The sequence below is a fragment of the Raphanus sativus genome, chromosome 3, assembly GCF_000801105.2.
Source record: "Raphanus sativus cultivar WK10039 chromosome 3, ASM80110v3, whole genome shotgun sequence".
In the NCBI taxonomy this organism is placed as follows: Eukaryota; Viridiplantae; Streptophyta; class Magnoliopsida; order Brassicales; family Brassicaceae; genus Raphanus; species Raphanus sativus.
In genome coordinates this window covers 20,310,929-20,323,699 of record NC_079513.1, presented here as the reverse complement: position 1 = coordinate 20,323,699, position 12,771 = coordinate 20,310,929, and the positions used below count along the sequence as shown (strand labels likewise).

At 36.0% G+C, this 12,771-nt stretch overlaps 1 pseudogene; it reads left to right on the top strand.

The window, feature by feature from the left end:
• The first annotated feature begins 4,201 nt into the window (after positions 1–4,201).
• Positions 4,202–5,825, top strand: LOC108845441 (mitogen-activated protein kinase kinase kinase 18-like; annotated as a pseudogene).
• The last annotated feature ends 6,946 nt before the right edge of the window (positions 5,826–12,771 follow it).

The following is a 12,771-nucleotide window of genomic DNA, read 5'->3' as shown; positions in this document are numbered from 1 at the left end:
TCTGCTCGTCTTTGTCTTCTTCTCCGACGACACTGATCAACATAAACAGCAACTTCTGTCTCTATTGTGTTTTGCTCTTTGTCATGCATCTTACCCGAAAATGCTATTTATTTTATTTAAAGAAATTATTAAAGCAAATCAACATATTGTCTCTAAAACCACGCGCCTTAGTTTCAAATAGTTCCTGATTATCTTAATTAACTTTATTTTCATATATACTTTTCTCTTTTCCGAGTAAATATTTGACCTTAGTACTTAAATCATATACTATTATTATACATGCATGAGTCGATTTCGATTAGAAAAGAACATTAAAGTTAAGTACCAGCGAATGACATGTTGCACTTGCACTTGCATTTGTCTAATATGTTTTCCAAGTGGATTGCTCGATCTGTGACTTGGTAATATGGTATAGGTCCACTAAATCTCAATGATATCTTATTTTTTGAACTCCAATCGAAAGGATAACCTACAAGTGGTGGACCGTTTATATAGATAGTACTTCATGTTCACGGAAGGGCAGATCTCTTCCAGAAGCTAACAAACAAAACAAACTTATTTAACAACATACTCCATATGTATCTACCCCTTCTTTATATATGATAAGTTGCGGCGGATTTTCTTTCAGAAAATGACGTTTTCTCAATAGAACCATAGATAGATGGCTAGTGTATGTATACAAGCAGCTGAAGTATTTGAAGTTTTTATTAATTAATTAATTCGTACCTTGTTTTCTTCTTGTCAACTCATGAGTTAGCTAGTAACTAATAAAGTAATAAGTATATTGAATAAATCCTTGATTATCTTTTTCCTTGGTCAAATTTGTTAAATATCATTTTTATTTTCTTTTCCTCAAGGATCACGTTAGTAATTTTCTATGTTGTTCAAAGTAGAGTTGGTGGTGGGGGTGGTGGAGGCACGTCAATACTGCAATCTTCTAGCAGAAACATAAGTGAGTTCGGACAACTGGAGTCTTTGGTTCTCCGTTGGAGAACGTGGACCAACAGGTTCTTGACACGTAAGTTTTCACAAAGGAGACCCACCAAAGATTTAGTTCTTTAGGTGCTTAAAAGTGGTAAGTGATCAGCCTCTATCTCACGTCGGATCAAATTTCGTTAGACAACTAACTCTGTCGCTACACGTACTTGCAGTGTACCGATATAACCCTGTCTACATTGATTGTTGACAATGTTTAAGCGCTAACAATTCAGATACCAATACTATCAGTTTACAACTCTCTAAATTGGGATAAATGGCTAGTGTATGTATACAAACAGCTGAAGTATTTGAAGTTTTTATTAATTAATTAATTTGTACCTTGTTTTCTTCTTGTCAACTCATGAGTTAGCTGGTAACTAATAAAGTAATAAGTATATTCAAATTTTAGCGAAAAAAAAAGAGAATTTGCACTCTCTACCCACCATTTTTTTCGTAATTAGGTAAATACACAAAGGTACTGTGTTGCACTGTTTAACAATATTTTAATACATTACTGCCCCTCTCTTTCTCTCTCTCTCTTCTTCTCCTTGCGCTTCAACCTCTCCCTCTCCTAACCACGTCTCCCTTTAACCACCTCCTCTGCACAGATTCAAAGCCTATAAAAAATGGATTTCAGGAAGAAAGTGATAAGGAGAGAAAGAGTCCAAACCTAAAACGAGATGTTTATCTAATCTCTCTATCTCCCAATCCCGAAATCCCTTCCTCCCTCTCACGATGGCGTCAACGCCGCCACACCCATCCATGAGCACCACCGACACCCACCCCAAGATCCCCCAACAACCCAGCTCCAACCACCGTCCATGACTCCCGCAGCGCGTCTCTTCCCACCCCCGCGCCGTCATCTCAGCTCCCCTCTCCTCCTCTGCCGCCGTCTCAGTCGCCGCCTCCGCTCCCGCCACCCAGCTCTCAAAGTTCCCTCCTCTCTAGACCTCTAAGTCCGACTCCTCCGACTTCTCCGGCCGCCGCTCGACCCGCTTCATTTCCAAGATCCGTCAACGTCTCTGTCGTGTTACCTATAGAATTTAAATCTTTGTCCATGGGTTTATTAATCATTAGGGGGGTTAGGGTTTAATTTTGATGAAAAGGGAAGATTTGAGAAGAGAAGAAGAAATAGGGGTAAACTCATGATCGCAGAAGAGAAGAAGAGGGAGAGATGAGAGAGAGATATTGTTGGAGAAAGAAGAAAAGGGCTTTTAAGTAATTATATATATAAAATATCTACCCTGACACACTGAGTTATACTGTATATGGTATATTGCTAATATCACGTTTTTTATGAGTTTCTAACATATTAACTCAAAAAAAAAACTCTCTAAATTGTTTATTTATATCAACATCTCGCCTTTTATTTACATGCAAGTTGTTGGCAGTGACAAAAACAATCACTTATAAATTATAATTGATATGTCATTTTGTAACTATAAGCTAAAAGTGCTACCTATATGATTTGCTTATTTTACGTGCTTTACTTTAGTATCACAATTCTAAGAATAGTGAGTACTTGATTGGTAGATTACCACCGAATATTCCATGTCTGATCGTGCATTAACTCGAGTTAACAATTTTTTTTTTTAAAAAAAGCTGTAATGCACAACTAAGAACGTCCACAACTAATAACAAAAGTCAACGGAAACAAATGTCCGAAAATCATTCGAGACGTTTAGTTAGTTTGCCGTTCCCACGATTCGTAGGAAAGATATCATCAAGCATCACTTTTTTTTACTGCATTTGTAACTAAACATGAATAAATAATTTAATACTTAACTAGATCTGGATTCGCAAAACCGTGCATATATTTATTTTCAAGTATATATACTATTAGTTACGAAATTAATTAATGAATTATTATTTAAATTATTTAAATGTTTTTGTAAGATTTTGTTTGATCTTTTTTTAACAGAATTTTATTAATTAAAAAATAAATTAACAGTTTTACAGGTAAAGTTGTTATATGTGTTGATTATATAAGATGTGATATCTTAATGATTCCAACATGTTAATAAAAAATAAATGAAATATAATTTCCTAGGAAAAAATCATTTTTTTTTAAATCACACATGAATAAAAGTTATGACTTCTATTTTAATATAATAGATTTTATATTTAAATGTACCCATAAAAATCGAAAAATCAAATTTAGATGTACAAATTATGTTAAAAATACCAAACATAAATAAATAATCTAATACTTAATTTTGTATTCCATTTTCCCTAAAATATATGAAACTTTATGTCAATTTACAAATATTAAAATTTTACTTTTTGTATTAAAAGTATTATTAGCACATAAATTAAAGTTATTTAACCAATTATAAATAGACTATAAAATATCAGTAAATGTACATATTTTAATAAAATTAAAAGTTACCTATAAATATGAAACCATCTTACAACTGAAACATCAAAAACTCCACATTTTGAAATGAGGGAGTCTTTATTTTGATATGATATTAAAATGAACTTAAAGTAATATTAGAACTCAAATGAATTCAAATTTAAAATAAATAAAATCTACATAATTTGGAATAATACTAAATCAAAAAATATTTCCTCTGTTTTTTACAAATACATGTTTTAAAATTAAATTGTGTTTTACAAAGATATATGTTACATTTTCTATATAATTTTTAGTAGTTAATAATGGTAAATTTTAAACTTCAAAATAGTAATTGTATTTATTCAAATAATATTGGTTATAAGCTTATAGAGAATAACTAAACATATAAAATAATGCATTTACAAAAAAAAAAAGATTAACATGTTTTCTTGATAAATGTATACACACAAAAATGTATCATTTAAAAACAGATGGAGTATTAACCAAACCAGATACCATGCAAAATATATAAATCTCAAATAGCAGTGTGTAAGAGGTAAGGAATCAACAGACCTGATCAAACCGCAACTTGTTTCTTATTGTGGATAAGAAGGATAATATGGAAAGTTCTCGGTTTCTTACAGAACATCCCGAGAACACCGAGAACATCACCAAGTGTCGTTCTGACTTCATCGAACCGTTCTCCTAATTATCCATTTGTCTAATATAAAAATATATAATCAAACTTATAGTTCACCACTGTTCTGAATTCCCAAGTGGGAAACTTTTACTTTATTTAAAAAATGGCTTAAAATGGCTTCACGATTTCAAATGTCAGAAGGACAAGTAGAAAAGAAACGTCCACGTCGGAAACTAATAAAACTCCAACTTTATTTCTCCTTCACATTTGACACTTCGACACACGTATATATACCGTCGTGTGTACTTCATAAATTACACACCAGAGTTAGTTAGCAAACAAAAACACATGGAGAAACAGAGCAACACAAACACTTCTCCATCTTCTTGGATTCGAGGCTCTTGTATTGGAAGAGGATGTTTCGGAACAGTGAGCAGAGCCGTGAGTAAAATCGACGGCGGAGTTTTCGCCGTTAAGTCAGTAGATCTCGCCACGTGTCTTCCTTCTCAATCCGAGTCCCTCGAGAACGAAATCTCGATCCTCAGCTCTCTCAAGCCTCACCCGAACATCGTGAGGTTCCTCGGCGATGACGTGTCCAAAGATGGTACGGCGTCGTTTCGGAACCTCCACTTGGAGTATTCACCCGAAGGTGACGTGGCTAACGTTGGAATCGTGGATGACGAAACCGTCCTCGGCCGTTACGTCTGGTGTCTCGTCTCCGCTCTCGGCCACGTCCACTCTAACGGAATCGTTCACTGCGACGTTAAATCGAAGAACGTTCTCGTCGTCGACGGCGGAAGCTCCGTTAAGCTTGCGGACTTCGGTTCGGCGAAGGAGTCGGAGAAACCGACGGCTGGGATTGCGCCGCGTGGAAGTCCGCTATGGATGGCTCCGGAGGTGATCAGGGGAGAGTACCAAGGACCGGAGAGCGACGTGTGGTCTCTCGGCTGCACCGTCGTCGAGATGCTCACCGGAAAACCGGCGTGGGAAGACGACGGTTTCGACTCGCTGAGTCGGATCGGGTTCTCGAACGAGTCGCCGGTTATTCCGGCGGGTGTTTCGGAGCTCTGTCGCGATTTCTTGGAGAAATGCTTGAGACGTGATCGGAGGCAGAGATGGAGCTGCGGTCAGCTTCTGGAGCATCCGTTTGTGCGTCGAGATCAGCGCTCGTTTTTCGCCGAGTCGTCTCCGCGTTGCGTGTTGGACTGGGTCAACTCGGATTTCGAAGAAGATGAGGAGAGCGATGTGACTAGCGATGAATCTATGGTTTCGGCGATGGCAAGGATGAGTGAATTGGCGACGAGCGGAGGGGCAGAATGGGAATCAAGTGGTTGGATTGAGGTGAGAGCCAATGATTTCGAAGAGTCAAGTGCCCAAGGGGAATATGAATATCCAATTTCGACAAGGGTAGAATCGGAACTACACATATCTGTTAGACCGCTGGGGAATGAAGAATCGCCGTCGGCGTTGGCGATGACTTGTGAATTATTGTTACTTGTGGTAAAGTGTATTCAGATTGTCACGTTTTACAGTATTATTATTCGTGTTCTATGTTGTTGTTATCATCATGAAAATAATAATAATAATAATAATAATAATAACAACAAGAAGAAGAAATTGCGAAAAAAATCTCTTTCATTCTCAGCCTTAACTTTGTGTTCGGTATTGCATGTGATTCGGATCGGTCTATCTGTTTATTGAAAGCTCTTTTACGTGGTGTGATGAGTGTCCTAAGTCCTAACTCTCAACTGTTGCCTCTCTTTGTTGATAACACTCATTTACACAACCCTATCTTGGTTTGGTAGTGGTAGCTTCTTGACCAAGTATATATTGAAGGTCGTTGGAGAAAAACTAAGACCATGTAAGTAGTATAGTTAGGCTTGCTAAAGTAAGTGATTGGGGGCCAACCTGAAATTGTCAGCCTCTCCTTAATTTTGTTGTTGGTGTAGATAGACTTGTGTACTATAAACTTTGATGAATGTTCAAAAAGCAGACAAAAACAAAGAAACAAGGAGGAGAAAATGGAATATGACTATGAAGTGGTGGGCAATGTTGGATTGCCATAACTCCACAAGTTTCCAATTTGGAGAAAGGTACCAACATAGATTATACGCTAACTTTTAGAGTAGTCCACTCCCTTCATCGCATTATATCCCTTTTTCATACTTTATTTTATTTTTAATGCAACACTTCCTTTACTTTTTAATGGATAATTGTACTTTTAATTACAATATTATAAAAAATTGCATTTGGGTATCGCATGGATATAAAATATTTAATTTATTTACGATTTTACAGTATTTGTATGTATTGTACTTTATGCTCAATACATTTATATATTATTTATACTTAGCCAACTTAGTCAATATCTAGGTGACGAGTGCAGTCCAGCAACCCTTTTCCTTTTGCGATTTTTTTGTAGGTATCCAATCAAAAAAGAAACATGAAAATTTTGAGAAAGCTTCGTAGTTGAATGAAGGTTTGACCAATAGTAATATTGAATAAGAGAGCCAATAATAATATAATTTGGGGAAAGTCTTTGGGATATCCCAACCATTTAAACATCGATTGCTGGATTTTGTTGAACTCAGGATCGGAACGAAGTGTTTTACTGATAGGGAGTAAAATATAATGCGCTTTTAGGTTGGTCCTAACGAGATCATTCAGCAGGGAATCACTTATGGGGACTTTCCGAGAGGCGTATCCAGTGATTTGTTTGTTTCCATGAACAAGAACGTGACTAATAGTGGATTTTTTTTACAGTTTTTTTTTTGGACGACCATATTTGTGATACCCAAGCTTTAATAGTGGAATTTTAACAACTTTACACTTCTTTACCAAAAATAAAACTCAATAATGAGTTTACTGCATGCATAGTTGTTGAGAATCGGATCTCTGTAACTTTTCCGATTCTCTAATTTTCTGGGTAAATTAATATTATTAGTGATAATTGTTTTTTTTCAAAATATTTTACACTGGTAATTCATTAAAACTTCTTGAAATTCTAGAACTCAATAATGAGTTTACTGCATGCATAGTTGTAGAGAATAAGCAGAGGAATACAAAGAAAATCGGATAAGAGAGTATTTTCTAAATCTATTGAAAATAGTTTAAAGCTTTTTTTTCAAATTATAAAGATTATAGTTGTCTAAGAAATAAGGTATATATAAACATAGGATCACATTGGGTCAAATATACAAGACTTTGAGTGTAACGCCCAGATCCGCCAACGGCGAATGGGCTACCCACGCCCGCTCTCTGGGCCCGTGGGTCCCATCCCATCCGACGGTCGGTCGTTAATTTTTCTAAGGCTCGAAATCATTGTTTACTGACCCTGCAATCACCACCCGACATTTTCCCATGTTTTGGCCTCACTTACACGGTATCGCGAATCACTTCCCGATAGGTCACCCATCCTTTCACTACTCCAGCCCAAGCACGCTTAACTCTGGAGTTCTAAACGGAGGTGTGACGGAAAAGGTAAGTCAACTTTGGTGACATAGGTAGCCAAATCAATTATCTTAAGCCTTTTCACATATCACAACTCGGGATGTTACATTGAGGCATATGCTTTTTCGTAGTCTTAGGGTTCGATCGAGCACTTGTTTTTTTTGGATAATTCCAATTAATTTGAAGAATAAGTTAACTCATTACAGTGAAAGTTTGTTAGTTAAGGAAAAAATAAAACATATCTAGCTTAGGATTTATGTTTTCATATTATTATTAGAAAAAGATATAGCTTTGTCCTATATAAAATGTTTCTATGGAGAGATGTAACATCGTAAAAAACACACTGTTTTAGTTTTGAGAAAGTTTCTAGAAGATTTTGTTCTTATATTTTTTGTGTTCTTGCAATTTTAGTTCTCACACCTATCCTGTTATCTGAAAAAGGCTTGGCTGATGAATAAGCTTGAGATTTTTAACTAAAAATGTACAGTTGTTTGTCATTTTTTTTTATTTGATGCCGTTTGCGAAAAGAAACAAATAGCCAAAAAGGACCAAAAAAAAGAGAGAGTTTACTCATCTCCATCCTGTTATCTATTTGACCGTCCGGTTTAATCTGGCTACGGTTTAGTTTACTCTTTCACCAGACATAATTAGTTTTTAGATCGGTTTATACAAACTCTAGAACCAAAGAAGGGTCAAAACAAGCTCGATAAGCAAATAGTTGACACTCATAAAACTATGGGCCTGTTATGAATATTATGTTTATGGATGTCCAGCCCATTAGATATTTACTTGTAATCTTGGCCCGTTTATGGCCTATTGTATTTAGGCCCATGTCGCCATATATTTCCTATATAAGGAACACTTTGATTCAATAATAAAACACACTTTCACAACACGTTATCAGCACGATACGTTCTCCAAAAACCCTAGTTACCAAAACCACCAAAAACCCTAAAAACGGCGCATCTTAAAATCGCTCTATCTCTCCAACCGTAAGGATCCAGACAACGAGCCACATATCAAATCGAAGCTCTCGACGAAACGAATCCAAAGCCGTAAACCTCGTATCAATCCGATCTCGGACGCTCCCTCACGCTCTGTTTTAATACGCGCCGCCAGTAACCCTAAAACCCCTAATTTCGGCGCAACTTCAAATCGATCGATCTCTTCAACCCTGAAAACCCAGACGACGAGTAATATATCAAATTGAAGCTCTTGACGAGACGAATCCAACGCCGTCGGCCTCGCCTCTATCTGATTCCGGACGCGCCCTCACACTCTATTTTAAGACGCGCCGTCGAGTGACCTAAAACCCTGAAATTCTAAAACTCATCTGACGACTTCAAACCGTTCGTTCTCACAAACCGTAAGGATCCAGACGACGTGTAATATATGAAATTGAAGCTCTTGACGTGAAGAATCCATCGCCGCAAACCTCGTATCAATCCGATCTGACACGCGCCCTCAAGCTCCGTTCCAATCCGCGCCGTCAACTACTCTAAAACCCTAATCAAAAAACCTAAACTGCAGCCTCTCTCTATACTTTGTTATGTTATGCGATTTGCTTCATCTATCTATACTAACTTGTTTTGATTCGTTTTTGATTAAGGTTTCTAAAGATACAAGAGGTTTTTGCTCAACCTAGGACACGCGACCAGCTCCTGATCCGTTCTCGGTGGTCCAAATCTACACTTCAAAGTTCTAAAGGTAAACTTTGAAACCCTAAAAGAAATCATAATCGAACATGGTTGATTGATAAAGGAATGACCATTAAAATTTTGCAAAACCCCAAATCAAACCCTAGCAAAGATTAATAGGTCCAAATCCTTCCATGAGTAAATCGAAACTCTTAAACCAAAAGTTCGATATGAGATTGTTTTACAATTAAAATCGAAACCACAATGGTTTCTAAATCTCAAAACCCCCTTGATCTGAATGATCAAATCGAATCCTTAAACCTAGAAATCGATCAATCCCCTAAAACATAAACAAGATCGGTTTTCATCCAAAAACATCTAATTTTTTTAATGATTCCGACTTGAATATTGATCTGATTGTCTAGTTTGATTTTTTTAAAAGTTGTTCTTGATGTTTAGAACTGCTTAGGATTGAGAATTATACAAACCCTATTTTTTTATGAAATCCGATTGCAAATAGGTGTTTTTCGATTGAAATTGTTAAATTTTAGTCTACTTGCTAGATTGAAAGAAAAATCGGATTGCATTGCATAAATTTAAAGGTTGAAAGAAACCAAAGTTGCATTGCTATATTGACTAAAATAAATCGGATTAGATTATATAATTTAAAGGTTGAAAGAAACCAAATCACATTGCATAACTAAAAGGTTGAAAGAAACCAAAATGCATTGTTTGAATCTGATTATAAGTCAAATAATAAGACTCTAAAATCTATATTTTCATATGTCAAATTTGGATTATCCAGCCCTTAATCTCTCTGGAGATAATTATGTAAAATGGGCCATGAACACTGCAAGTGTCCTGAAGATAAGAGGACTTGACAGATGTATCATCAAAGACGAGTATGCAACTGAAAATGAAAAATATGGGGCAGTAACAATTATTCGCCAACATCTCACTGAGGATCTCAGAGATCAGTATCTAAATATTGAGAATCCTCTAGACCTTTCGACAGAGTTAAAATCCAGATACACAATAGTGTTATTACCAAAGGCTAGGCATGAGTGGATAAATCTCAGATTTCAGGACTTTAAGTCCGTAGATGAATATAACTCAGCTCTAATCAAAATCGTTTCTAAATTGAAACTATGTGGTGAAGAGGTAACAGAGGAAGATTTACTGGAAAAGACATTCCTCACAGCTGATCCAAGGGATCTATTGTTACAATATACATACAAAAAAAAAAAGGTTTCACCACTTATACGAATTTGATCTCGTATCTATTACAAGCTGAGAAGAATAATGAGATACTAAAGAAAACCAGTGAGATGAGACTTCCTGAAGCCAATAAGGCTGGAGAGAATAAGGATGAATCCAAAGAAGCCACGTCCAGAATAATAAAGGGAATTGTCGGCTTGATTTATGTTTTGATTTGTTTGTCATTTACAATTTTATTATAAGAGTTGTTTTATTTTTATATTATCTTATTTGATTTGCTTGATAATTTCTTGATTGATAAATGACAAAATAAAAATTTAAAAATGAGTATAGTAATTAAAATTATCCGACCAAAGGCATTGCCTAAAAGAGGCATGAATTATTCACCCAAACAAAAGTCCCATTTGAGTTATAAAATTTTGAAAAATGAATGGTTTCCACATTGAACCAATGGGCAAAGGAAATATAAGTTCCTTAAGATTATAAAGAAAGTAAAAATTGCCCAAGGCATAAAAATGGCCGAGACTGTACTCCCAACTGATCTAAACTATGCTAAAAGATCAGTATGATAAAGGCAAAAGGCCTAGGTAACCAGATAGGTTGACCAAGAAATTTTATACACTTTATGGCATGACTGGACTAGCCATCCAGGTCTTTAAAATTGAAGCAAAGATTGATATCGAAAAAGGCACAAAAGAGTTATCCCATAGAATCTCACGTTGTGTAACATGTACACAAGGGAAACTCAATAGGCTATAATGTTCCAAGCATCTAAAAGATTTATAGCATGTTCATGAGGGGGAGAAATGACACTCCCGTGGTCCATGAACAACACTAAAAATTCGAGTGACATGGTCTATGACCATGATAGAACTTGGCCGAATTCTTTGTGATACAAAGATCACTAGCTAATGCTTGGGAACACATGGATTTACATGTAATAAAAATATGCATCAGGCCATATAAAGTGAGCATAGATATTCCCATCTAAGAATGATAAAGGGTCATGATCCAGACATAGACCATCTTAAGAGATTATGTATAGACCACCACAATAATATGTGCCGTCTAGGATGGAACCTCATAAGAAGATGAGATAAGATTGGGAATATATGTTGGATATGAGAATACTTTCTCCCACGATTTTATAAGAAACCTTGAGCCAAATATGGGTGATCAGATTAAGGCCAGGTTTACGGATTGCATGATTAAATCCGACTATCCAACATCAGGGGGAGAAAGAAATAAGCTGGTACAAGTATAAAGAAATGGAATGGTATCAACCATCCTTGTCTTGGCAAGATCCTCGGACCAGAGAATATGATTTAAGACGTCCAAAGAAAGATCATACAAAGCTAGCTAAAAGAATGCCAGACAGATTAGACCCGAAAAGAAAAGAAAAAGAATGACTAAGTCATACCAGCTTAAGCACCACGAAATTAATGTCCTAGAAGAGACATAATCAAGTTGCTATAGAGTCTAAAGATAGACCAATATGTTCCATAAGATAAGGAACCTCGGAAATGAAAAGAAAGGTGCATAGAAATGACATATCTGAGGTCATAAGGGAAACCAGACCAGACATTGAGATAAGGCTGCGCAGCTAACATCTAAGGTACCAGACCATGTAGTTTGGGACGCCAAACTGCAAGGTAATAAATGTTCTTAGTAAGAATGAAATCTCTAATCGATTAGTTCATGTCTGGAACACAATGGAACACTATAAAAGAAGTGTCGACACATACATACACAAAAGATAAAGATGCATAAGAAAATAGCACTTGAGTTTAAAAGATATAAGCGAGGATCAAAACCCACGAGAATACAAGAATGCATTCATAGACTAAAAGAAACTGTGGGGGTTTAAGAAAGATTCAAAGAATCTATAAAAGAGATGGGTGTATTGGCCATATATAGAAACACCATCTGATAAGATAAAACCAGTGAAAATGGGTCCTGTGTGGGAAAGGAAAAGAAATCGTGAGACATGGACTAAGGTGTTCATATTCCTATTTAAAGCATTCAAGGAATGGCTTGATTACACAAGGATACTCACAAAGACCAAGGAACATATTATAAGGAGATATACTCCTATGTGGTGGATGCTACTACAAATCCGAAAGTGATAAAGGTCTGGATATAAGAAAAGAGAAATGTAGTAAGCAACATGATTGATCACTGGATAAAGAAATGATAAGAGTATCAGAAAGATGAGAAAATAAATTGTCATAGAATAGTTTTGTTCCTAAGTTATTCATGGACAGAAACGAAAGGCAGCTGCATATAAGGCATATAATGCATGTAAAGGATAAGACTAAGTAATACTTAGTGAAAGGAGTTCTATAAGAACGTCCCTGAACACTCTATACTTATATTATGAAGGAAATTCCTTGTGTTCATACTTAAAGAAAAGATGATTAGATTGATTGATTCTTGGACAGGCTATGATAAGAATACAATGATCTATAGTGGAGATGATAGCCATGAATATGTATTGAGATCTATGATCC